The sequence below is a fragment of the Typopeltis vanoorti genome, chromosome 2 (assembly GCF_054136105.1).
Source record: "Typopeltis vanoorti isolate ZY-2024b chromosome 2, IOZ_Tvanoo_1.0, whole genome shotgun sequence".
In the NCBI taxonomy this organism is placed as follows: domain Eukaryota; kingdom Metazoa; phylum Arthropoda; class Arachnida; order Uropygi; family Thelyphonidae; genus Typopeltis; species Typopeltis vanoorti.
In genome coordinates this window covers 46358366-46384509 of record NC_143550.1, presented here as the reverse complement: position 1 = coordinate 46384509, position 26144 = coordinate 46358366, and the positions used below count along the sequence as shown (strand labels likewise).

Genomic DNA, 26144 nt, shown 5'->3' with positions numbered 1-26144 from the left:
AAATGGTTTCAGAATGTTTTTTTTTTTCCTACTGTTTATTCGTCTGAAGACGAATGGCACAAAGAGAGACTGAAGAGACGATTTTGACTTTATTTTACGAACTGTAATGTTTTTTATTGATATTAAAGGAGCTATTTTAACTGAAAGCAATACATTTTTTTTTCTTGAAGAATTTTTCCACATTCAACTACTACTGATTGGCTTTCCAATTCTGTAAGGTTCGCCATTGATTTTGTAATCAGGATGACGCTCTGTTTGGACGGGTGCATTTTAGTTGCCGACTATTTTTAGATAAGGTTGTAAACTTCACAACAGACAACTATTGGAAGAAATAACGTTAAAAACAAGACAGTAACTACTGATGTTAAGAATAGCCACCTTGACACTCATATCATTTAGACAGAGGATGAAGTTTAATGAGGCTGATGTGGCGAATGATTAAGGGTTGGTGAAAGAGAAAATGGTCCCAGACAATGCTCAGACATCCGCAGACGAAATGCGAACATTATGGTCGACACAAAGACATTACTCTCCATTTGACCACAGCAGCGAGAGGTACCTAGGGGTGGGAATGAAACTGTAGATTCCAGTTTTTTCTTTTTGCTTTTTTTAGAGCAATTTTCAAAGTCATAATGTGCAGATGAACATAAGTGGCATATAGATTTCTGGATATACTGATAATTTTTATCAGTATTATTATCACATACTGTCGTTTGAAAGACTGAAAACCTACAGACATATTTCATGGTTTAGTTTACTTATAACTGCAGCCAAACAAATAAGTTTATATGATCAGTATGTTAATTCTCTTCCAAATTTGGAGGAACAAAAGCCAAGTTTCTTGGGAAAATAACCTAGTATCTCTCATTGTGATACTGATAGCTAACCTTTGGTTGAAATGTTGATATAAATGTTCTTGTCGGGATTCGAACCCTTTTCTAGCCAAAGGATGTATGTCTTGGCGTCCTCGTGACTGTCCTACGGAGGTATTAGAGCCAGAACCTGTTAACACTAAATACATGGCTACAAGAATAATATGAAAAAAAAAAATCTGGGGGGTGATTTCTTGGTTAATGTAAGCAAGAAAAGTGTATATCAACATGGATCCAATTTCAAAGCGGTACCAAGATATGACAACAGTAAACAAAAATTCATTGAATACTATGTCAAACGTTTATTTTATAACGAAGTTGTTTTAATAGCATCTTAAAACGTAAAATTTGAAAAAATCTAGTTATTTTAATAAACGCATATCAGTAAAGCTTAGAATGGTTGTTCGGAATATCCTCTACTAGGATTCTAACATTCCTGTCCGGTGTACGAGAATATGACTTACGTACGCAATACATCTCATAATGCTTGAGCCATATTGCAAACCATCAGTTGGTTTCAAATGTGATCTGCAGCATTCAATATTTTCTTATTCTGTGCTTTGCTATCATTAATTCTTTGCGCTTACTCGAACGATTTCGTGGAAATCACAAACGCAACATTCAGAAAGGAGATAAGGACATCTTTGACCCATATAAAGGTTGAAATGCTGACGTTTGAAATATTCTGAGGTCTTTCAGAAAAAAAGAGTATAGTGGAGCTCGATCATGGAGAAAATACATACTCTGATGCTTAAGTAAAAAGATCTTCCTTTGACAGACTCCATATCACTGGCAATTCTAACTTTCTGGCAATATGTACAGAGAAATATGTACGATATCATTCAAGTTATATTAATATTCTATACCTAGCATTGTTACAATATTAATTATAAAATAATCAAAATCTATTATTATTATTATTATTATTTACTCCCTCGTGCTTTGCTCATAGACATTGCTCCCGCATGCATAAAAATACTAATCTATAAGACATTATGTCAAAATAATTTAAGATACGCAATTAAATCATACGCTTTCTGCGCAGACTACAAACTTAACAGATTACAATCGTTGCAAAATAAAATGGTAAAACTGATATTCTAGGAAAAAAGAGAACAGCCCACACTTATATGGGCAGCAAGGACTGAACACAAAATATTTAAGGTGAAACACTTATGTCACTACACAGTCATGCTAAAATATTACTTCATTCCACCCTACAGAGTAACCAGAACAACATCAGATAACTCGACCACAGTCAACAAACTACATAAATCACTACATAAAATCTACCAGAAGTTTCTGCATACCTGATATGATCAATAAACTGCCATTCGAAGAGAGAAACCTAGGGACCTACAGAGAGCTGAAAAAGGGTGTAGATATTACAGCGAGAAAGAAAATTACTAAAAAAAAAACTCATAACACATTTCTGTCAAACATCAAAACAGTGACATGAACACGCCCCGCTCTAGCCCCACCTTCATAAAGGTTACATCGCGCATACGCAGTGGTTATCCATGGGCGCGTGTACTCGCTTCTACATGCTAACTAGGAAAGAATGCACTTATATATATATTTATATATGTGTGACTATACATATAAACAGTTAAATTGATACCTGGCTTGTCATGGGTACTGATACAAAACCATGTAACCACGGTCATCTAATATATTTCTCAGATAAGCTTAGCATGAACTTCGAGGAAGATAACAGGAACATCACCCGAACAAACAGGAAAAAAAAAGTTCAGTGCAAGAGTGAGAAAAAGAGTCGTGGATATTCATCAAAAAATAATATTCTTAGTATTTTGTATAAAACTATATATATTATAATTAGTAAACGGACATTGAACTATGAAAACTGTGTGTTGGAACGACTGGATCTGTTTAAAGTATAATCATTAGATAAATATATTGGAAGTATCGAAACTAATTGGCACTACTGAAACTATATATTGAAACAAACTAACTGTAAATTGATACGGTTATATAGTAGTTCTATAGTGGAAACAGCATTGGAACAGTTGAAACTAATCAAAAGATTGACAATTGAATCTATATGGGCTACTGAAACTGTATACTGAACCTGCTGGAACTATTAAAACAATGTATCGGTACCTAATCTATTAGAAACAGAAATTGTACGTCTAGAAAGATTAATAAAATAATTTGGTGTATAATATTTAAGTCGATAGATCATTGTAGATAATCACCATCCCTTTCTTTTCCGAATTTATGAGCAGAGGAATGACAGCTATTTAGATCTTAATCCATATGAAGGTAATTTAAGTTTGTTGTTCAGAAGACAATGAAGCATTGTGATAAATTATAAGCGTAGATGACTTTGTAGAAGGCCAATTAGAATCCATTACGTTAGGTTACAAGTAGTTAAGGCGAATTGTGAATTAATTATGATACAGTGTACCGTAAGCAGACACAGCGAGACAGAAGACTGTGGAGAATTACAGTGGATTATAACGAAATACAAGCTAGTGACAGCAGCGCAGAGGTTATTCCGGATTGCGTCGTATTATAGAACGTTATTCCACATTACAGGAAACCGGTGGCATGCATGAGAATTATTCACGGTATAACGCACTGGCCGTAGCAGCAAGCGTTGATGGGTAACAACGGGTTGTCGTACTGGTGAAGGTGGCGTTCGTTCTAAGTGGAAAGTTAGCAGGGAGAACGACTGGTATGCTGTTAAACTAGATACTCCACGGCGTATTTTTCTCTTTATTTATGTTTCGATATTAACAAAATAAAAGTCCACCAATCTTTTTACTAGTGATTTCTATTTGTAGACACTGTTTCCTATGAGTGTCTTAATATTAATTATATAAATATATGAGGAGAAGAAGAAGACGGGCTAACTTTGAATATATCAACTCCCTTTCTTCCTCGCACAAAAGATCATGCAACTTATAGCACAAGTCCGCCATCTAGGTAAAGAGAAAAGCGACCTGTTGATGAGTTTCTTAAATAGACAGAGATCACAGAGGAAAATGTAGGAAAGATGGCGTACAGTTCTTTGGTACAGAATCCATGATAAACCATAGAAGAGGCATAAGGCCAATAAACTACGAGAAACTGACCGGAATTAATCTGTATATTTCGGGGGAAAAGAATTTCTTAAGCAAATTTCTTAAGTGTTTTGAGCGGTTTTAGGCGCACTTTTCCTGAAGGTAAGAACAGTATTCTCAGGTTAGAAATCTTGAAATTTATAATTTAGTTAGGAGATACATAGATAATAACTAATGGAACACATCAAGCTTTCTTTGGATGTTATAGGGGCTACGACTATGATGCATTTATGGAAGAAGAGGCGAAAGGTATATGTCAGCCCGAGTAGCTAGAGTATTTTTTAAACTTTATGGTACGAAAAATCAGAGAGCACTCTGATTTGATAGCATTAAACCTAAATCGACTGTCCTAAACCGACTGAATCAATTGAACTTCAAGGTTACTAGATGATATCAGATCAGTCCATTAAAGAATGACAACAGAGTCCGTGCTTAAAATCTTGCTTTTAAGACAACTTGAAATTTGGACTGGTAATACACTGTATTCACTTTAATCATTGTCAAAGAAAGAAGAGGAAATGGTCGTGCACTGTAAGCAGTAGAACTAAGGATAAGATTTGCGGTTAGTGAAAAAAAAATGTGAATGAATAAGAGAAAGAGAAGCGAAAGTTCTCAGAAAGGGGTACTTTGGCAATTTTGGGGATATCTGAAGAAACGAAGCTATTCACCGTGAACGACCAGAGAGAAAAAGCTTGGCTGTTGACGAATTTCTCTGTTGTTCCAGAGGTTTCAGATAAATCAGTGGGAAGATAGCTTGATGGCTGATTTTTCTCCCTTATATGTGATGGACGATGCTAGACAAGTCTGGATGTTAGCAGAGACGATAGTGAGGGAGAAAGTGGTTAAAAGACATCAGGGGAGGGGGGGGCATATCATTTAGAATAGAAGACTTTCGACCTATTAAGGATCCGTCTAACGAAAAGTCAGAGAAGGCGTCCAGTGAACTATTTTGGTACAGGAAATCATATGCCTTGGTCACTGTACAAGAGCTGCAGGAGGATTCGAAGAGTGATGTCGGAGATCAGTCCTCCCAGGGTGATGTTGCAATGTGCCATCTGGATGAGATGAAAGTATGAAAGTGCAGATGAGCCAGTTGTTTTGGCAAGGAACCAAATAATTCGACTGCCATTTCATCATCAGGAGGCAAATTTTCTAAATTTGGTCCTTTCAAAGTTGGATTCGGTTTCGATTTTTTTTCCACAGATGTTGTTTGGAAAACGTTATATGATCAGTTAAAATTAAGGTATTTGACATAAGAACTTAAGATATGTTTTTTTATCAATTCTTTTAGAATATTTGTTGGAGAACTAAAGCTTGACAGTAAGTAGAGTGATTAGGGCCCTCAATCGAGAAAGGTCATTTAAGACATTCCTTCGGAACAAGTATTTGAATGTAGTCAATGGAAGGAGTATTCAGAGAACCTAAAGAAGGAATTGATATCAGGAAGTTTCTCCCATTTGGGACCATTATAGGGTACAGGGAATTGGAGGAAACTGTAAATGTATGGGTGATGGATGCTCTGTATAAAAGAAACGAGAACAAGGCTTTGACGTGGGTTACAAAGACAAGAGGTGGCATACAAAGTATATTTAGAAGGGTGAGCTGTTTACTAAAGTTACAGAGTGATTGGAAGATCACAAGGATTATCTGGTGTTCTGTTTGATAGAGGAGTAGTTTATGTTAAGTCGCTGTTAGAGTAAATGTGTAGGCATCTCTGGACATTTTCTAGCTTGTAGCAGTTTGAATTGTGAATATGAAATTCAAGGAAGATGCACTCATATTCTTACTTTCTTGTTACACTTTCTTGTTCATAGGATAGGATCCTCTACATACCGCTATATTCAGATATCAAATGTGATTAGATTAAGTGTTATAGCCTAGCTTTTAAAAGTAATGATTTTAAAAAAAATAGGATACATTTTGGAATTGATTTTGAGCTTCAAGTGCATTTTAAAATCTTAAGCAACTATATCTTACACTCTTGAAATTATTAAGAAAGTCAGCAATTTTTTAAAACATAAAATGTGTGAATATATCAAATACAAACATATCATTCGTTTATATACTGGAATTTTACGAGAATAAAAATTCAAATCCCAATTATCTTCTTCAAATCGAATTTGAAACATTCAAGATTGAAGCATTTCTACTAATAAAACATTTATTGACAGTATTGAATTAATCTCGCATTTTGGAGCGTATTTAACTATTTATGTACACACGATACTATCAAGCAAAATAGTATACAGAATCATGTCAAAATGTTCAAAGAGCAAGTCGAATCTTTCTGATACAAGAAAAACAGCTTACTCGAAATCAAGTGGTGTCATAGGTCACATCTCTGATACGGTGAGTCCGTTAGTGATTTTTGTAATGTTTATTTTATATGGAGAAAAAGCACAAAGTATAGTCAATATAAATGTAATATTTTCCTGTTATATTTGTCTTATACACACAGAAACTGTTGATGAACGTAATCTTCTTTACTCGCCACTCCCTTCCCATTAGGATTATTTTGAACTCCTCAATATCAATGTTTTTTCAGTTTATAGCGAAGCGAACTAAATTTGATTAGGTTGAATTTTCTGCTATCTTTTGAATCTGAGTTATAGGAAACATAGAAGATCTTTTTATTTCATTGCTTTACATCATTTATTCATTCCTCAGTGGGAAAACGACCACTCTACCTTTCGAAATATCAGTGGACAGCCTCTTCTTTCACAATCGCCGTGGGTGAGCGCATAAGGGCGCGAGCTATATAAGAGGCGATGTTAGTGTGTTCTCTCTCTCTCTCTCTCTCTCTCTGTGTGTGTGTGTGTGTGTGTGTGTGTGTGTGTGTGTGTGTGTGTGTGTGTGTGTGTGTGTGTGTGTGTGTGTGTGTGTGTGTGTGTGTGTGTGTGTGTGTGTGTGTGTGTGTGTGTGTGTGTGTGTGTGTGTCTTGCCTCTCCGTAATTCTCAATCTAGCCTCATTAAATTTACCACAAAAGATACACACATCTTCAAAACTGAAAGGTGTTAACAAAATTTGTCTGGAAATGCTTTGTTATTATGTACACAGAAGGAATGACAAATAGATGTTGAGTTATTTACCCTCTTTTTCGAAGTGTGATGAAAAAAGTCTCTTCGTAAACATTATGAGATCAGTATAATAATAATCAATGAAAATTAAATCTTGAGTATACTTAAGTGGGCAAAATGACATTCTGCATGATTAGTGTTAAAGGTATAGAAATAGAATTTCTAAGTTCCCTAACAGTTTTGAAATATGGATTTTTGGCGAAAAATGACAATCCCATTTCTGATACAGAAGTGAAAGATAAGGAAACAATTTACGAAATAATCTTCATAGGCTGGAACCATAAATCTAAGCAGTAGATTAGAAGAATCAGAATTTAAAGTGACTTGAATATAATTTTAGTTACAATAGCAAACCATTTCGGCAGTAAAGAAATTATGTACATACGATATCGTAAAGGCCTTCACAAGAAATCATACTGCATTCAACATGCATAAGTCTATGAAAACATGGGACTGGCATTAAGAACCAAATTTAAGATCGAGATAATCGGAAAAAGCCGGTATGGGAAATGATGGGATGGAATAGAACTTAGTATGATTCTGTTCAATGATAACTTTGTTAGCAGGCTAACTAAAATTTACATGTTAGAAATAATCCCTCATATAAGAAAATAACATACAAAACATTTTTTTTGTAATTTCCATGGACAAAGTTCGAATTATTTCAGTCAAGAACCTGTTCTAGGGATGTAACGTACAACTTTCTTTAAGCAACTTCGGACCTCCAATGGGTAGGATGGTAGCATCACCCGGAGCTATGGAATTCACCTGCCACCTATTAGAACTGGATAGAGCATCATCCATTTAGTTCACGTTATCCGTTTTAGTAGATGTGACGTAATTAATGAAGGATTTGTAGTAAATTATGCCACTCAGACTTCGTTACGCGCCATTTATCGTTAATGCTTCCCCTCCTCTCAATATATTACGATATTCTAGCTAGGCATTTCGACATATCGATGGTGAGTATGTGATGTCAATGCTTTCCTAAATGAACAACTACATCATTTTATATTTCCGTTCTAAAAAGTGTAGATTTGCAGTGGCAAATGTACATGTACATGTAAAAGAAGAAACATAAATTGTATATTGCTAAAGATGATAATTTATTCTCCCTGAAATTGGAATTAAATAAATAACAATTAATGACTCGTAAACAGATTTTGTAACGAAAAGTCTGTTTATATATGTGAGGCATCCTCTCTCTCTGATTTTTATAAAATGATTTAACTAAGGTTTAAAAGGAATCGAGACCAATAACTATATCCTCAATTCATTTACCTGTCGATAATGACTGCTATCAAACCTCAGCATATGAAGAATTTTAACACGATGAAGTCCGTAGGATGGAGCTCGTCCAAATCACTGCTTTGTATTGGACTCGATCAAGAATTCCCGGATGTTGAATCGGAAAATGATTATCTGACTTACTCGCGCATCTTTTGTTAATGTGTTAGCATATAAACAAATGAGAGGAAAAGTGAGTGAGAGAGAGAGAGAGAGAGAGAGAGAGAGAGAGAGAGAGAGAGAGAGAGGAGTTGGGAAGAAATAAAAATTGTTTTTTATTAAGTAGAGAGAACGTATTAAAATATTAACGAAGAATAATATGCGTTGAATTCCGTGGGTGGGTTTTCTGTTGACAATCAAGGAATCCTTCTCTAGAGATCTAGCATTATTTTATTTTATTTTATTATTTTTTATGTTGCTCCCAACCACAAAAGGCTATTTACAAATATATAGTACATTTGTACTTTTATTTATTTGTATTTTGTATTTTTAATTATTTTTTAACATATCCTGGAAACCATCTTTAGAGACGAAACGTGCAACTTTTTCAAGCCACTTCAGACCTCCATTAAGAGGGAAGGTAGTCTCACCCTGGATGATGAAATCTCCTACCAAAAGACAATCACTATCGCATTCGCAGCTTTTGGTTAGAAAGCGGGTCCACTTACGTTTGGGTTTAGATTTAGGTTAGGTTTCGATTTGGTCCACTTCATGACTTCAAAATGACTTTATTATTATTTATTTTTATACACTCTTTTTATTTATTTCACGGCATACTGTATATTCAGTATTATTATTATTATTATTATTATTATTATTATTATTATTATTATTTCGGGAGCCGTGGTTTAACTTGAATTCCGACAAATAGTCAAAAATGGAACAGAAATTAAATGGTTTGAATTCAAGATCCGAAGAAAGAACAGTTAGAGCAGCAGGTTTTTAATTTTGATGAAATATGACTTTTGATTAAAACTAAAACGGAACTTTTATTTGTAGAGATAAGTTATGATTTAATTTTAAGGTTGAGAGCACGGGATGATTTTAAGAAAAAGATCTAAAGCAGAAACAGATAACGAACGATTCACATGTGTTTGTGGTAACTGCTAGCTATGATAGCCAACCACTGAAGTACCACAATGAAGACAAGTTTTTGAAATGTAAAAACAAATCTTTTGCGGTGTTCAGATTAAAACACATGTTGTAGATACCAAAAACTCACGTCGATGTAAGCATTTGAAAGAAATATAAATATAATTTAAAATTTATAATTTCGAATATTTAAAGTTTATGGGGTACTTGTTGAGCGGCACGTGTTAATTCATTTAGAAAATTATAACAGTATAATTAGTTGTCTAGGCGTGTTCAAGAATTCGCGACCATCGTATCTTACTGATACAATTATGTATTAATTATTACTCTATTTGCTTATAGATATTAATTTTTTAAACGAGAAAAGTAAAAATATGACAAAAATTAAGGATCTAATTGTACCAAATAATAGTCATAAGGAATTGTCTGGTTACTTAGTCATCATCTCTGGATAATGCAGCAGGTCCATTGATTTAATCACGATGAGCTGATAACAGCATTTAAATTATACCAATAAATTGTGTTAAATAGGATAAATTTGAATTAAAAATAAATCCCAAAAAATATTTAAAATATTTTCCCTAGACGAATAATAATTTCTGTTATAGTTTCTAGCCTCTTTATTTTAACACTTCAGAAATAGTTTAAATAACAATTTAGCTTATGTTTGGATTAATTGCTAAAGATAAAAATTTCAAAACTACTTCTGCTACTGTCAGTTAGTGTTCTGTAGGCAGTTAACAATCAAGTTGCTGCTAGCAACTTCTTTACATGCAGCCAAAGAGATTTCGCAGGTATCAATGTGCATTAAATTGTTGCGGTAAATAGTGGAATTGTTACGAGCGTCATTATTTCTAATAACAATTTTAATTGTTGCTCAAGCAATGACGCATTAAGGGTGTTAATTGTTTGCAGAAAGTGGATAATAGCCAATTATCGTTAACACTAACAATTAGAAAAGAATTACTTTATTGTTTTTTTCAATAACAATTGAAAGACATTTTAATTGTTGAAAAAAAAAAGGGATTAAAGTGTTATTCTATTAATAAAATAACCAGTTTTTATCATTATCCAGTGTGCAGAGCGGAAAATGAATATGTTCGAAAATCTCTACACATTTTTATTCTTTTTTTTTCTCCTGCATTTTTTATTTTAGGTCAGTATGCTTTTGAAAGTAAAAGAGTCCTTATTCTAGACTGCACAATCATTCATTTCTGAAAGAAATCTAATTTTCCCTGACGGCTTTCCGGAGGTAAAGAAAGAATTGAAACGACTTCGGTAAATTGACATCACTATGCACATCCCATCTTAAGTCGATCGTTATACGAAGAGAAATAAGAAAAGAAGCGAGTCGCTGCTACCTTCTTGGCGATCTTACGACACACACACACACACACACACACACACACACACACACACACACACACACACACACACACACACACACACACACACACACACACACACACACACACACACACACACACACACACACACACAAAAAAAAAATCCAGAGTCGCCGCCGCTTTAAAATGCGCGAGGCAGAAAAGAAATTATAAAAAAAAAATGTAATACATTCCATCAGCAATAAGACAAAGAAATAGTGTGATAAGAAAGACTTCGGTGGTGTAAAGGAATTGAACATCCATGAAAGGTAAAAAAAAAAAAAAGGAAAAAAAATGCAAATAAAAAATAAAGAAAAAAAAATCCGAAGGGTAAAAAAAAAGGAGAATTCGAAAGAAATTGTTTATTTTTCTTAAGTTTCATGGGCACTTGCGGTTAGAATGATGCTGCATTGTACATTGATTCCTTGTTGGCTTAAAAAGACGTATTTATCATTGGTTAATGACTATAGCTGTCAGTAACGTAAACCCTTTAGTTACATTAGTTTTTGTACTTGGAATGGAGCTTCGACACGAAGAAGGAAGGCAATCAAATGCTTTGTTTCTGCTTATCGCCAATAATCAAGCTAGCGGTGCCGACACTACATCCAACAACAGAGAATAACAAAAGAAGGCACTGACTGGTGAAATTAAAATAATTACGAAATTTTAATATCAAAGCAACAAAAAAAATGGAAAACCATAGAAAGTATATCGATGTAATGGATTAAATTCTTAAGATTAATGAGACCTATCAGATAAATTTGTACGCATATTTCGATTAGGCAAACCCGAGAAATAACTATGTAGGTCTACTCAATCGACTACAGTAAGTCTCTTATTGCCAAATAATTCGAATATTTCTGAACACACTTTGTAGATCAATCAAAGGTCACTGATAATTTGTAATGGCGAAAGCAAACGTACTTTTATACGAAACGCGAAAATACTAAAGTATATTTTCGTGTTTAATACTTATTCGGATATGACAAAAGTTAGGGCTAAGAAGCGAGATCTAAATAAGATCGGCTAACTCACCTTCGGCTGCAAGATAATAAAGATTCTTGACATCTTAACGGCAAACTTACGTGATTATTTTCATGCAAGGGTGATGATGATGATGATGTATCATCATCATCACGATTTCACCTTTATTTAATTATTGCATCAGTTGAAAATGGATTAAACAGTACTATAATCCAGAGGCAATTCTTTTTTATGTCCACTGAACTGTGGCAAGATGATTGTTGAATTACTGTTCGTATAGTAAAGGCTAAGGAGTCAGTAAATTATATGTTATTAGCTGCTGTGGCCGTGGCTAATTCATTTTCTGTTAAAAGTCCTTATGACGATTTCTCGTGTACTTGAAGACAGAATTCACTACTTCGCTACTCTAAATCCACCACTATATTCAAACTGCTTAAAACCTAATGACAGCTCCACTCTTTTTCAGCCCCCCCCCACCAAACTATCTTAAGCTATATTATATTATCTTACTTTAAACGAAACCGCACAGACTATATTCATTTCTCCAGAAACAGTTTAATAATTTTTAAAATATCAATTTCTTTTTATGAATTATCAGCAAATCGATACACGGAACCAAATTGACGATATCTTTCTCAAACTGGCGATAAATTCCTAAAAAGCGTATCTTTAATAAACTTAAGATGAGAGTTATCATTAACATTTACAGCATCTCACCGGAGACATTTTGTCTTGTCTTCAGACAGAAAGTCAACTAGCTGAAAACGATTATATAAGTAAGCGTCCACCCCTTCTTTGCCCTATAAATAAAACTGCACTCTTTCCGCAAAAAGATATTAGTTACCGAACATGCATCGCTCTTCATGAATTATTAAGATGTCCTCGTTGTTTACATGCCACAAACGACTGCCACGTCCTGCGGCGAAAGGTAGAAAAATTCAAGATCCCGCTAAATATTTAAAGACAATAAAAAAAAAAAAAAACCACATGTAAATCTAGTGAGTGAAGATATTTCTTTCTTTTTTTTCCCCAATTTATATTCACTATTGGATAAACTGCATAACTCAAACATACACACAAACAAACGAAGAGAGAGAGAGGGGGGGGGGGGGGCAATATCTTTTTTAAAGTGTACTCTTAAGACTGCAGTCTACTTCGTCTCTCCGAGACGAACACAGTGAATCAATTCTCTTTTTAGACAACTTTTCCTTTTTCTTTCTCCTTTCTTTATTTATTTTTTTCTGAGAGTTGTTGTATCATATATTGATTTTATTCGTTTCCACTTTCATTTACAATAAGATCGGACTTTTTTTTTCTCTATGGAGTTTACATAAAATTCGGAATCGATAAATCTTTAACTAGAATACAGACTAGGAAACTATTTTTCACGATGTCCTGATTCCAGTTCAGGGATACAAAATATAATCGGATAAGTGTATTATTTTATGTCTGATTAGATTTTGGATATTTAAAAAATTCGACATGCTAATCATGTAAATATATCCTTTCATCTTCCTAAATTGGTAGAAAATTTACGTCAAAAGAGTTCTTTGTTTTCTCTTAAAATGATTTGGATTTATTTATAAGTCACTTCCGAAACCCAGTAGCAAGTCTACCTTATTTGATTCCCTGTTTCAAAGTATTTTTCTTCTGGAAGCACTCGTTACAATATCCAAACCAACCGAAGAACACACTCAATTAAAACATACATTTAACAAAAGCAATTGTCTTTGGGGTAATCATACACAGTTAAAATCATATATTACACAGCTTTTACTTTTTTCTTCATATTTTTTAAAGTCTACTCTTTTTTACATTGACTTTGAAAAGAATTTTCCATTTTAGCTGAATTTATGCATAGAAGAGTTGTTCAGAGTATTACATACACGTGAACAACTGAAGAAATCCTTTACCTGTTGATATTCAGTTCAAAGGTCTTCCTTGATATTACGCACTTTCCTCGTGTTACAAATAACTTCTCAGACTACAGTTCACAAACGCGTTAAAGACAAAATATTATATAAAATGAAATGTTTACCTAATTCATAGTGATTTTTCATTGACAAAGTTGAACAATAGTTTTCAGTGCTCCATTGTTAGAAGTGTTACCATATCAACAATTAATTACTATATCAACAATGGAATGTAGTTGAACAGCAAACGATCCGCTCTTGACAGCAAGATTTTTTTTTTTTTTTACTTTTTTTCTTATCCAGGGAAGCTTGCTATTTGATAACGCACATTAAACTGATACTGCGTGGTGTTTTAAATCAATGGTCACGGAAACGATATTATATTTGAATATACTCTTCGGATAGTTAACTATGTAGTTCAGCCATAGCATATTTAAACTTGAATTTGTTTAACAAAAAAGAGTTGAAACGTGCAAATAGAACAGATAACATAAACCGTGTATTTCAATAAGCCATGGATTTAATTTATGAAGTTTTTCCATTTTTTAACGCCAAAACTTCAGAAATATTTGTGTTTTAAAGTAAAGGTGCATATTTTATCAAATATTGTCAGATAAATCACATTTTATTTTTATTAATTTGAAAATTGTGTTTTTAAAAATTGGAAATTAATATTAAGGGATTTATGGATAGCATGTTTGGTCCAGCTACAATGCTAGTTGAATCAGAAATCAAGAAAAAATTTGGTTAAATTGTAAGATACTGCCGCATACTACTTTTTTTACACGAAGAGTTATTCGGAATTTCTTCCTCAGCAGCTGTCAACAGAACCATTCTTAACACCTTCAAAATTCAACGGAAACGAGATCTTATGAATTATCTTCCGCACCTGATTTCAGCATCACTTTGTGCTAGAAAAAAAACCTGAATATTGACGAATTCTACATTATTTCGTCGTCTTTTTCTCCATCCTTGCTGTTTTAAAGCTAGTGAAAGAATCAACATAATAACGAATTCCTGTATGTGAATATGACACTCCTCGTGTCTAAACTCCGCGAGGCTTTGGTTTATTGTTTCGCATAAACCTTCAATAATGTACGTAATGAAACACGTTCCACTTGCTTTCATATATCTGCACACTGATGACGTAACAGATAGCGTAATGATAACAGGATAATGTGAACAATGGCTGACAAGATACAAATAGGGAAGAGTACTATTGCGGCTATGAGAAGCTTTGTTACGAGGCTTTGCGACACTGCAGTTATATGCGAAATGGCTCAAAGAGGTGCTCAAGGATTGGATTATTGTGGCAAATACAGTAGACAGTGCTATATATTTCTGATAATTGGACTGCATCGAGCAGATTAATATTTACCAAAAGGATTTTCCCGTCAGCGATACATAGCGCAGTCATAATAACGTCATTCACGCCAACCCTCTAAAATGCAAAACTAAAATTAAAAAATAATAAAAAGACGAAGATTTTTAATTCTTTTATAATTAATGCTGTTAATTATATAAGTCATGTACACTAGGCTGCAAAAAGTATAAGGAGATCTGAGTTTATTGCTGACCCACTTTTGGCCATGATTACACGCTGCTTTCTCTGGTAAACTTTCTATTTCAGTCGAAGTCCATTTGGTAAGAGACTTCATCCAACTCTTGCCAAAGGTGCTAAAAGTTTGTGTAAGGACTCTGGGCTAACTTTGCATTTTCATTAGGGTAGGATGACTACTTGTATTTTTTAGGGAGTTATTTATTTCCCTATAGGATAAAATATTTCCATTCTTTGATGGAAATATGTAAACTGCGTGTGTTCTTCTGACCGGTTTGTCTGTTTGCGAGATGATAAAATTCTGCTATCTTCTTCCTTCGCGGCCTACATGAGATTTGAACTAGTTTAAGCCAAGAGCTTCACCATTACTGGCTAATGAAGTGCTCAGAAATATGAGATGGAGTTCATATATTTTATTTTCATTTTTCAAAACATCAGAATATATGAATTTTCTAGAGCAAGAAATCCGTTTTGGGACTCTTTACTCTAGAAAACCACTTTATACTTTTAAGTGGTAAAAAGTACCATATTTGGTCTTTAGATCATTGTTATTATTGGGCTGATGGTACATGGTATCACGAATTTCTCAGCCAAATCAAGCCTACTTTTTTTTTAATTTTATTTTTTATTATGTCCTGTTCTGACGAACGGGATTATGGAGGGCAAGTATTGTCGTCTTACAATACCTACTTTAGTTGAAGGCAACATTAAGTAGGTATAGTATCCCCCACAGATATGAGACCCTTAACACTTTTGCGCATGTTACAAAAAGGAGAATCCATTCCGATAATAGGGTAATCGATCCGTCTTCTGGGATGAGTTTGTTTATTATTACAGGTCGGAAAATTTAGCTTTTCTTTTACAAACATTGTAGTTTTTAAACTAGTACAGCGACAGACAAGACAGCACGTGATTTCGCATGTTGGCAACCAATTCGTATATGCTTCATTTCTTTCTCCCCTTCAGCATGAATCGACTGTCCTTGGCAGAAATCCAAGCGAAGCTCTACAAAGTGTGGGCGTACTATATACCAGGCGATTTAAATCTTCCGGTAAAACACCATGCTGCTTACTTGAGATCTCAAGTTGATATTTGCATGTTTCGCCTTCAGACTACTGTCTTCATGAGTATAATCCACACTTTATAATTAACTATGAAACACTTCCCCATTCGAAGAGGAAGATCTCAGGTTTCTGCATCTCTCTCTCTCTCTTTCTTTCTATATCCACATGTAGTATGGGTAACAAATTTCATGAAGGATATTTCGCAAGAAAAGTAAACATCCATCACGAGTATGATCAAACATATCATAATTATTTAGGAAACCAGCACGTCCTCCATTGGGGGGGGGGGGTGGCAGCAGTAAAGTGGTTCTTCAGGCTGATTTCTAGAGAGTATGGGGACCGAACTTGATGGTAACGAGTCCGGAGACTTTCGACTAGCTAGCGAATAATCCTCCTGTCCATTATTCTGTTAGATCGTACCTGAGGATAGTCCGAGTGTAGTAGTAGTTGCAAGAGGCGCTTCTGAGCAGAGGTGCGAAGCGGAGTTTGATCGCACTCTCTTCATGTCCGCAAATCTCTTTCCTCACTGCATTTCCTGTTCTTTAAGTTTCTAAAACTATCACCCATGAAACAATATTTCATGGTTGGTAGTTTACAAACTAAAATGAAGAAGAAAATATTTTAAAAAAATCAAAATATAACAAATATAGAAATACTCAACCCCCCCCCCCTTCAATCCACGAAATACGAGCAAAGTCCCCCCCCCGTCTCTTGATAAAGTGGATATGAAACTATTCGTTTCATATCCACTTTATCAAGAGACGGGGGGGGGCAACATAAACAATAAGGATGTGCACAGTTACATTCATCAGAATATGGTGTATTATTCTTACAAAACTGCAAATAACATGTTGCATTTTAGTAAGAATAACAGATCAAATTAAGCAGAGACTACTAAAGTTCGAATTCCCTCCGTATTATCTGTTCTAGTTCCTCACGCCAATCTGTTGCTTCCATTTGATACCTTTGCGTCCTAAGTCCTATCACCACGCTGATCTCTTTGATTGTTTACCTCTGAAGACTGACTCCATACAGTCTAATTACACAGACCGTGAGATCATATTCATTTTCTTAAGTCTCCAAAGAAGGTGATCTCACAGTTCATCTTCATTCACCCGGCTTTCATTCTCTAACTTCATCAAGTTGGAGAAAACGAGCTGTGTGTTTTCTTAATGATCCCGCAGAATGTTTGTTCACGTTTCCTGTTCCACAAATCAACCTTGTTTTCAATCATTTCAGTTTCATGTCCTTTGGCAATGCATTATACCAATCGAGATGTTATTACCTGATGTAATAATGCTTATTGATATGCTTAATTAAATAATGCTTAGGTTTAACATAACCTCCGACGAAAATTCAAGTCTAAAAACTTGCCTCTGCTCAAACTGACGCTAACCTTGTGGTCACTGAGGCTACTGACAGCAGTTTTGTCATTCTCCCACCCCATGCTCCTATATCTCTCTCTTACATGAAGATAAACCATGGCAACATCATCCTAATATAAGGCTCAAGCTTCTTGCTATTGGCCTTCTCCTCAATTGGTGTATGGATGACAGAGGAAAACACTTCTGACCGCACCACTAATAAGTCATCGCACATCCTCTCTGAGCCTTCTTTAGAATAAAACATAAGATAAAGATCAATAATACAGATCCTAAGATGCACACGAGCCAATTTGAAAGATACCACACCCTTCAACTGCGTCAGTATTAACACCCATTCTATATTGCATATTAAAACTATTATACTTGCATATCTTTTAATCAACAGCAGACTTCTGTAAATAGGCAGCTAATGTTTCACAATGTTTGATAATTACCAATCACTAGTCAAGATCTTGGGTTTTCCTCTTTTTGGATTGACGTTTATATCTAGCTTATCCTGGAACAAACACACCACACTACATCAATAACTTCCCCCTGTGCTCAATCGCTAAAAGCTTGGTTTTCTCTTCGTTGAAAACACTGTTTTTCGCCTGCATATCCCAAACACTTTACAAATCCCATATCCGGAAAATCTTAGAATACTGTAGGGGGCCCCTCTCTCCACAATAATACTCAATTCTAACTTGAATGGAGAAATCAGCATAACAGATTATTTTCTTCTTCTTCTTCTTCCTTTTTTTTACGTATTAGACCTAGTGGCCTGTTACGGAGCTGTCCTTAGCCCTTCCAAACCATACCCGTCCTGACAATAAGGTGCTTAGCCCTATGCCTCCTGGTGTGTCCTATGTCTGTAGATGCGTGTGTTCACAGGGCCGGTTTGCCTGTTCTTGGGGGGGGGGGGGAGACAAAAAATACGAGTTTGCGAGTGAAAAAACCCTACCTCCGTATGAGACCGGCTAACTCACCTTTAGTCGAAAGAGACCAAATAAAGGTTCCTCACTGACGGGAATTGAACCCAGGTGTTTCCAATCGAAGGGCTTCGTCTATACAGACTGAGCTACGGAGGCTCTCATAATAAATTATCCTCTCTAAAAACACCCTGCAACCTTTTTCTTTTCTGTTTCTTCATTATATATTCTTAAAATTATTTTTCTATTCTTTGACTTTCTTCTATTCCTTTTCTTAAATCTCTTGTTGGACTGTCATGTACATATTATCTGTTACAAACGGTCTTTATCAAATGTAGTATGTGTTAAAGAAATCATCATCAAACTGTTCATCTTCTTCTTATTATTATTATTTTAACTGTCCACCAGGAATAACTCGACCAAGAATGGAAACGGAATTAACTCTGGCAATTACTTTAGAAAATATATATATGCTAAACCGGTTTTAAATTTTTTGAGAGAAAATCCTGAGGAAATCCATCCTACATATTACTCAATGAGAAATATTGGCTAACACTACTGAAACAAGAACCGAAACACGTCAGTCATCTTCCTAAATTCTCAGTCATCAATGGTATAGATTGGGGTCATCTTGACATTTATAATAGCTCTGTAGTCTTTTTTCTTAATTAATATTATTAGTTATTATTATTAAAAATGACATTAACGTCTTCAAAGTTCTAGCTACATATTATTAGCATATATTTTATCAATCATTATTAATGGGATTTCGCTAAGAATTTATCTTAATCCATCTAGTTGTCCATTAATTTTATAGGGAAAACATAGCAAATACAAACACGAATTACAGGCTAATTCTGCCCAATGAAATTCTTATATATATATATATATATATATATATATATATATATATATATATATATATATATATATTTTTTTTTTTTTTTTTTTTTTTTTTATGGGACTGCCATTCTCATACCGTTAGTAACCTATAATACATTATTACCAGGTGAGAGCTAAGGTCGGAATAATGGTTTAATCCTTTCAAATTGAACTTTTTTGAACTTTTTTCAAGTAGTAACACTTTGAGAACCTTCAGCGGGAGTGGAAAAATATTGTTTTTCCATTTTAGATTTTTTACAGAAAGGCGTTTTAACACATGAATAAAAAATCATCTAGAAAAACCAGAGGCGTGTAATCCATTTTAACCCCGTTGTTGTTGTTGCTTGTGATACCGTTGTTCAATACCTAACTGCCGCTTAAATATTCCGGGATCTTCTTAAGAAATGCATGAGAACGAATACAGTGAAACAGAGATAAAACTGACGACAAGCAATAATGGGGGTGCACGCTCTCCCAGAATCCCCTGGGTTGATAGGAAATGTTTTTTCACAGTTACCAATATCTTTACACTTCCTCAGTTCACTGCATATTTCCGTATTGTCACTATGTTATATAAAGAAGATCATCCGAAGATCGATTGATTTGTATTAATTCACTTTTGACCCTGGAACGTAATGTGATGATTACTATGATTACAACAATTTCCCAATTAATTAAGTAAATACTCAGAGTTAGTAAACCATCCACATATCAATAAACTATTGTCGACTCCTTTATTTCTCGGTAAACGCAAACTAAGAATCAATTATTATGTAAATTCGGAGGAATGGATATTACCATGAATAACCCCTTAACAAAGAGAGATACTCCCCCTCCCCTTTTTTTTTCTGAAAATATTTTTTTTTCTTAACGTAATACGGAGGCAACTCGTAACACAGTGATATACTGATCATTCTGAGAAATAAAGCAAAAAATTACAAATATGTGCTTTCTATTTTTACTTGAAAACATAAAGAAAATTCCTCCAGTCTAAACCACGTGATTAGGCTATTGTTGAAAGTCCGTGTGATTTAACAATATATGATTTATAAGTGAACAACAATATAGTATTAAAATTAAACTAATATTTACACTAAGATAATGAAGAAAGATTAGTTCAACAATAATAAACTTAATTGTAAAACCACTAAATAACTTATCAATGAAGATGGTGAAGAAAATAAAATTGAACTTTTGAAAAGTCAAAACATATTTCTTTTTTTTTTTTTTTAATTATGAAACACACAAGTCGACTCTGCATAATGTCTGCCTTGTTAACAAGCTGTAAGTTCACTATCCACTATGACAAGAGGGCGCTTGTAATTGGCTTTAGATGATTGAACACATCCTGCTTTTTTAGAAGGCCGAAATAGTTTGAAAGAATTCCATGCTTGGTCTAAGGATTATGGAATATCTAACATTTAGTCCATACACGTTATTAATGTACTATAGCAGAGATTCTGACACTTTTATACCTTCTGTTTTTACATTCCTAAATGATTTTATAAATTTCACGCCCCATCTCAGACCAAGTACAAATACCTTCCCATCCAATAATTCATTGCACTCTCAGGAATGGGGGTGGGGGGATTATCCTACTACGAGTATAACAGTCAACAAATTGGTTGTGAATTATTAGACTTCGGACATTATGACGTACTGCCAGTTTAATGACAACGTATATTGTTGAGAAACTCGCGTTATTGTTTGATGGCATATATCTCGAGTTTATTGTTGTAGAGTAGGATATTAATGGTGCCCAATGACGTAACTGATTATCATAACAATGATGCATTCTCCGTTGATTTCTAAAAGCGCTACATAATTTGATGTCATTTCGTATAATTTCTTAAAATGTACCTCATGTTTATGTATTAAAAGCTGTATAATTTAAATCAATTGAATTGCCGCTATAGTTATTCAAAAATGCTTCGTAAGATATTTGTGAACTCGCAATGTGTTAATGATAATAAATATTGTATAAAAAGTCAACAATTTCTCCTTATGTAAGACTATATATATGTAAGCCAGCCATGATGTGGTTATGCCACATGACACTGGTCCCAAGCCTGGGTAAATAGGTGAAGGTTGAGCGAAGGGCTAGAACCCATCCTCGTAAAAAAGTGTTTTGCTATGGAAACCAGGATCACAGAATTCGTAACCAAATATGGATGCAGGAAGAAAATGGTCATATGAATGGAATACTGGGTTACTAATCAAAATACCAAAAAAAGGAGATTTAACTTATTGCAATAATTGGAGAGAAATATCATTATTAAACACAAGAAGTAGATACTAACAAGAATAATATTAGAAAGAATAAAAAAGAAATAGACCAAAAGCTAAGAGAAACACAAACAGGATTTAGAGCCAACAGGTCAGTTATAGATCAAATAACAACACTAATAATAATAATAATAATAATAATAATAATAGAAACAGTCAATAAAATGGCAGTCAACTCTTTATAACAACTTTATTGATTTCGAAAAAGCTTTTGACAGCATTGACAGAGAAGCAATGATGTGGAAATTGATGTCATATTATGGTATAACCATGTAAAATTATCAGCACAGTTAAAAATGTATGAAAAATATAAAATACAAATCATACACAATGGAGAACTTTCAGAAAAGTTTGCTATTAAAACAGGTGTTGAACAAGGCTGCATTCTCTCCCCAACAATATTTCTTATTGTCGTAGATTGAGTCATGGGAAATACCATGAAAAACACAAAACAAATACAGTGGAATTTAATAAAACACCTACATGACCTGGATTTTGCAGATGATATATGTTTACTAGCACATGCACAACAACAACAATAAAACTCAATGATAAAGCCTTGACTGTTGAATTAAGAATAAATAAAATGAAAACAAAAATAATGAAAATAAATAATAAACAAAAAAAGAAGATATAGTAATGATGGTCAAATTTCAGAAACAGTGGAGAACTTTAATTACCTAGGATCAATAATAAATAAACAGGATGCAGAAGAGGAGGATATAAAAAGCATGGACTCTCTAGATACAGAATGTATACAGCTTTTGTTTAGAGCATATATTCGGATTTAGATATTTCCTTGATTACACTTTCGCTTCTGAGAATTATAGATTAAAATTAACATAACCATATATTAATAAAATAGACAGTAAATGTATGGTGTTTAAGTAATGTCAACCTTTGAACGTAACATGAATTTGAAGGTTCCCATGAACTCTGCAGTTCCCTTCTTTAAGATAAGAATGGTCAAAAAGTTTTGGACTATCTGAAGTTAGTACAAAATTCTTCAGCTAGATGTCAGGTGTAGTACAAATATTCACGATATTAACTTTTTATGAAGAAACAATGAGCAGAACAGAAGAAACAATGATATTAAAAAAATCAATCATATGTTTTTAATTTTTCCAATTCAAAAGAACCTGCATGTTTGAAAAGTGGAATGTTGTCCATTGATGATGAACACTGAGGAGATTCATTGATCAAAAAAACGAATCAGGCTGAAAGCTAATTAAATCATAACAATGCATTTTGGAACAATATGAAGTACTGCACGTGAAATATTACATTATTTATGCAGAAATTTCCAGGACAAAAAAAAAGTTGTGTATTGTTCACATAAATATGCAGGTTCTGTAATTCAGTAACCACTGTTGATTATAAATATAATAATTAAAATAAGAATTATTATCTCATTATCGACGAATGCTTTATGCATACGAAATTAAATTACAGTTCAATGCTATATTCTCTGCATTGTCAACAGTTGACTACAAGCTTTAGCTTCTCAGCATTAGAAACAGAACCAAATAATTTTAAAATATATTTTGTAGCATCTGAATCTTTTCCCTCTTAGCACTTGGAGACAGTTTGAGAGAAAATATATTTACACTCGACGAAGTGAGTCAAATTTAGGATTTCTCTTGCAAACATTTGGGCATTCCGATAGGCACATTTGCCGTAATACGTTTACAGTCGTGCGTTTGTCACATAGGCGTAGCACACAAAAAAACATGAGCAGCGCAAACAAAATTCAATTTTAAGAGCTTCACTGTGCGTTTCCTTTGATGTTTATTGAGACGGCAAGGTTTCAAAAAAAAAAAAAAAAAAAACTCTTACTGATAGTGACGTAAACAAGTTAGCACACTTTGAAATCCGAAAGATTAATTGACTTAATCTCTAATTGGATTAATTTAACGTAACTGAATTTCTTCCAGTGGAGAATTAGGAAAGAGATATTGCTGTTTTGTTAAACAGCATCGACCGAAATTCTCCGATAGGTACAGCAATGGTTTTTGAAGGATGGAAAAATATTAATTTAATGAGAAGCAAAATGCTCTGGTTTAGTTTTTTAGCCTTTTAACGCATCGGCCTACTTCTGATCCAAAATAATAAAAAACATTCAATGAAATAGTAGATTGGTTAATTCATAGACATGCTTGTGGGTCATATTACTGATCAAAGTTAGCAACATTGATCCAAGAGAGCAGATTGATTAACTTGTGTGTGTTTAAATGGCCTAGAATCTTCTTGAATGATGTGTGTTCATTCTCTCTCTCTCTCTCTCTCTCTCTCTCTCTCTCTCTCTCTCTCTCTCTCTATCTATCTATCTATCTATCTATCTATTTCTCTCCTCTCATCTTTCTACTTCTGAAGCGATTAACAGAAGGAAGAAATAGAACTTTTACCCACAAATGCTCGTAATTGGAAGTATAATGACTGTGAATATTATACGATGATTTGACTACCTTTAAAGGTTCAGTAAAGCTACAAGAGAAGACACGAAGGCGATCAATCGATAAAGAATGATAGCAGGTCTGCAAATAATTGCTGACAGAATTAATATATCTACATCTTTAACCCTAGATAAATTAGGATAATGTACGCGTTATGTTATAGCGAAATTCAAATTATGAAAAGGAGATATTATCCAGTGGGATTCCAAATTATTTCAGACATTACAAAATTTACTTTAATCCAAAGGTTGCTCATCAGTTAAGCCAAATACTAGAATTCACAAGCGATTAGCATCTCTTATGAATTCAGAATTCTCAAATAGAAAACAGGTTATTCTAAAGATTACATTCGCCATTAAGAAATTAAATTTTTTAATTTATGCCTTCACTGCTACCCTTTATTAAAATCGCCGTTGCCTCTAATGATTCCTGAAAGAGTTAGTTAAAGAACTGACCATTCCATGCCGTCTCATTTTTCCCTATTACCTTAAATTAATTAAAAAAAAAAGACATGTCATCTTTCAATTCTAAAATGATCACTGAATAATTGGCATTAAAACAGTTGCGGATAATTTCAAACACAGGTCCATTCTACTAATAAAAAAGATAACGAAATGTTATTAAATGTGTTTCCTTTACACATGCAAACAATGGATGATCTTACCTGTCTTAGAGCCCCGGATGTACACGATAGCCAGGTTATAGAAACACTCCAGGAGATGCGGCCGGATTTTGTGACAAACGACGCGCAGAAAGGACGGTACAGTGGAGACACCGGTCTAGCTGGGCAAACAGCGGTTAGCAGGTGATGGCGAACGAAGAAAATTTTTACACACTCACCACCGCCAAGTATACGATAGCGTTTCCGTCGTTCTTTAGGCCGTCTTGCCGAAGCACCTGTGTCTTGCCGCTACAGGTGGTATCAGTAGACGAGGAACTGGAAAACGCGACATGTGTTCTCCCTGTGATGAGGTGATCCTCGTTTGTCTCATAGATTCCGCTGACTGACAGCATTTTACCTTCGCTCATTCATGTTCTCCGTCCAGCCAATGGGAGCTAAACGTCCGATGACGTCATCACCTGTAGCGTTAACCCTAAGTAGTGGTAATTAGAGGTGCCTACACGTTTCCAGCTCTCCGACACTAATAAGGAACGTTTCTTTTGAGAACACAGATAAGACAGAAACTGTGCGGACGCTGTAGAAAGACTCAACTATTGAGGTATCTGTCGTGCTCGCAATCAATAGCAATACTACGAACATCGCAAGCCAAAGGGCGAGTTCATATTGATAGAGTGGAGGGTAGACGAGAGGGCAAGTGCAGCGCACGTATGGCTACACCTGTGGCTACGTAACTGTATATTAAAAAAAAAGCAAAAAAGATTTCTTCTATATTTGATATTTCTAATAAAACAGAATTAATTTGTGCTGAAGTACATTTTTTAAACCTTTTCATAACTTTTATGTGTGTTTGTACCATTTAATCTTTTAGTGACGTACGGCTTTATCTGATAAATGTACTATTTATAGATTCACCGAACTGGAATTAAAGATAAAGGCATGACTGTGTTTAAAATAGGGATTTTTTTTAATTACTCAATAAAAGGGATGGCAAACATATGTTTATTTATGATGTACATAAATAGACTAATTAAGATTTCATTATAAACGAAGTTTAAAAAATTTATCCTTTTTTTTTTAATTAAACCATGTACGTTGACCACACACACACACACACACACACACACGCGGTTAGCATATATGTTTTTTTTTATCTTACAAAGTACAGAACATCTAACATATTAAACGGATGATTACTTAATAGAAAGGGTAAAAGTGAAGGCCGTTTTAATGGTGTAGTTTTTTGTCAGTATTGCTGATGAAAACACGCTAAACGCATGTACAACACTTTT

The 26144-nt window shown here is 34.2% G+C and overlaps 1 protein-coding gene across 2 annotated transcripts in view; it reads right to left on the bottom strand.

The window, feature by feature from the left end:
* Positions 1-26144, bottom strand: part of LOC150108980 (uncharacterized) — a 180162-nt gene that overhangs the window by 125289 nt on the left and 28729 nt on the right. The window contains exon 1 of one of the 2 annotated variants that reach the window (XM_090404710.1): positions 24898-25339. The exons of the other annotated variant lie outside the window; for it this stretch is intronic. The gene's annotated coding sequence lies outside the window, so the exon portion shown is untranslated. Of the gene's footprint in view, positions 1-24897; positions 25340-26144 lie in introns of those variants that run through there. 2 annotated transcript variants of the gene reach the window in all.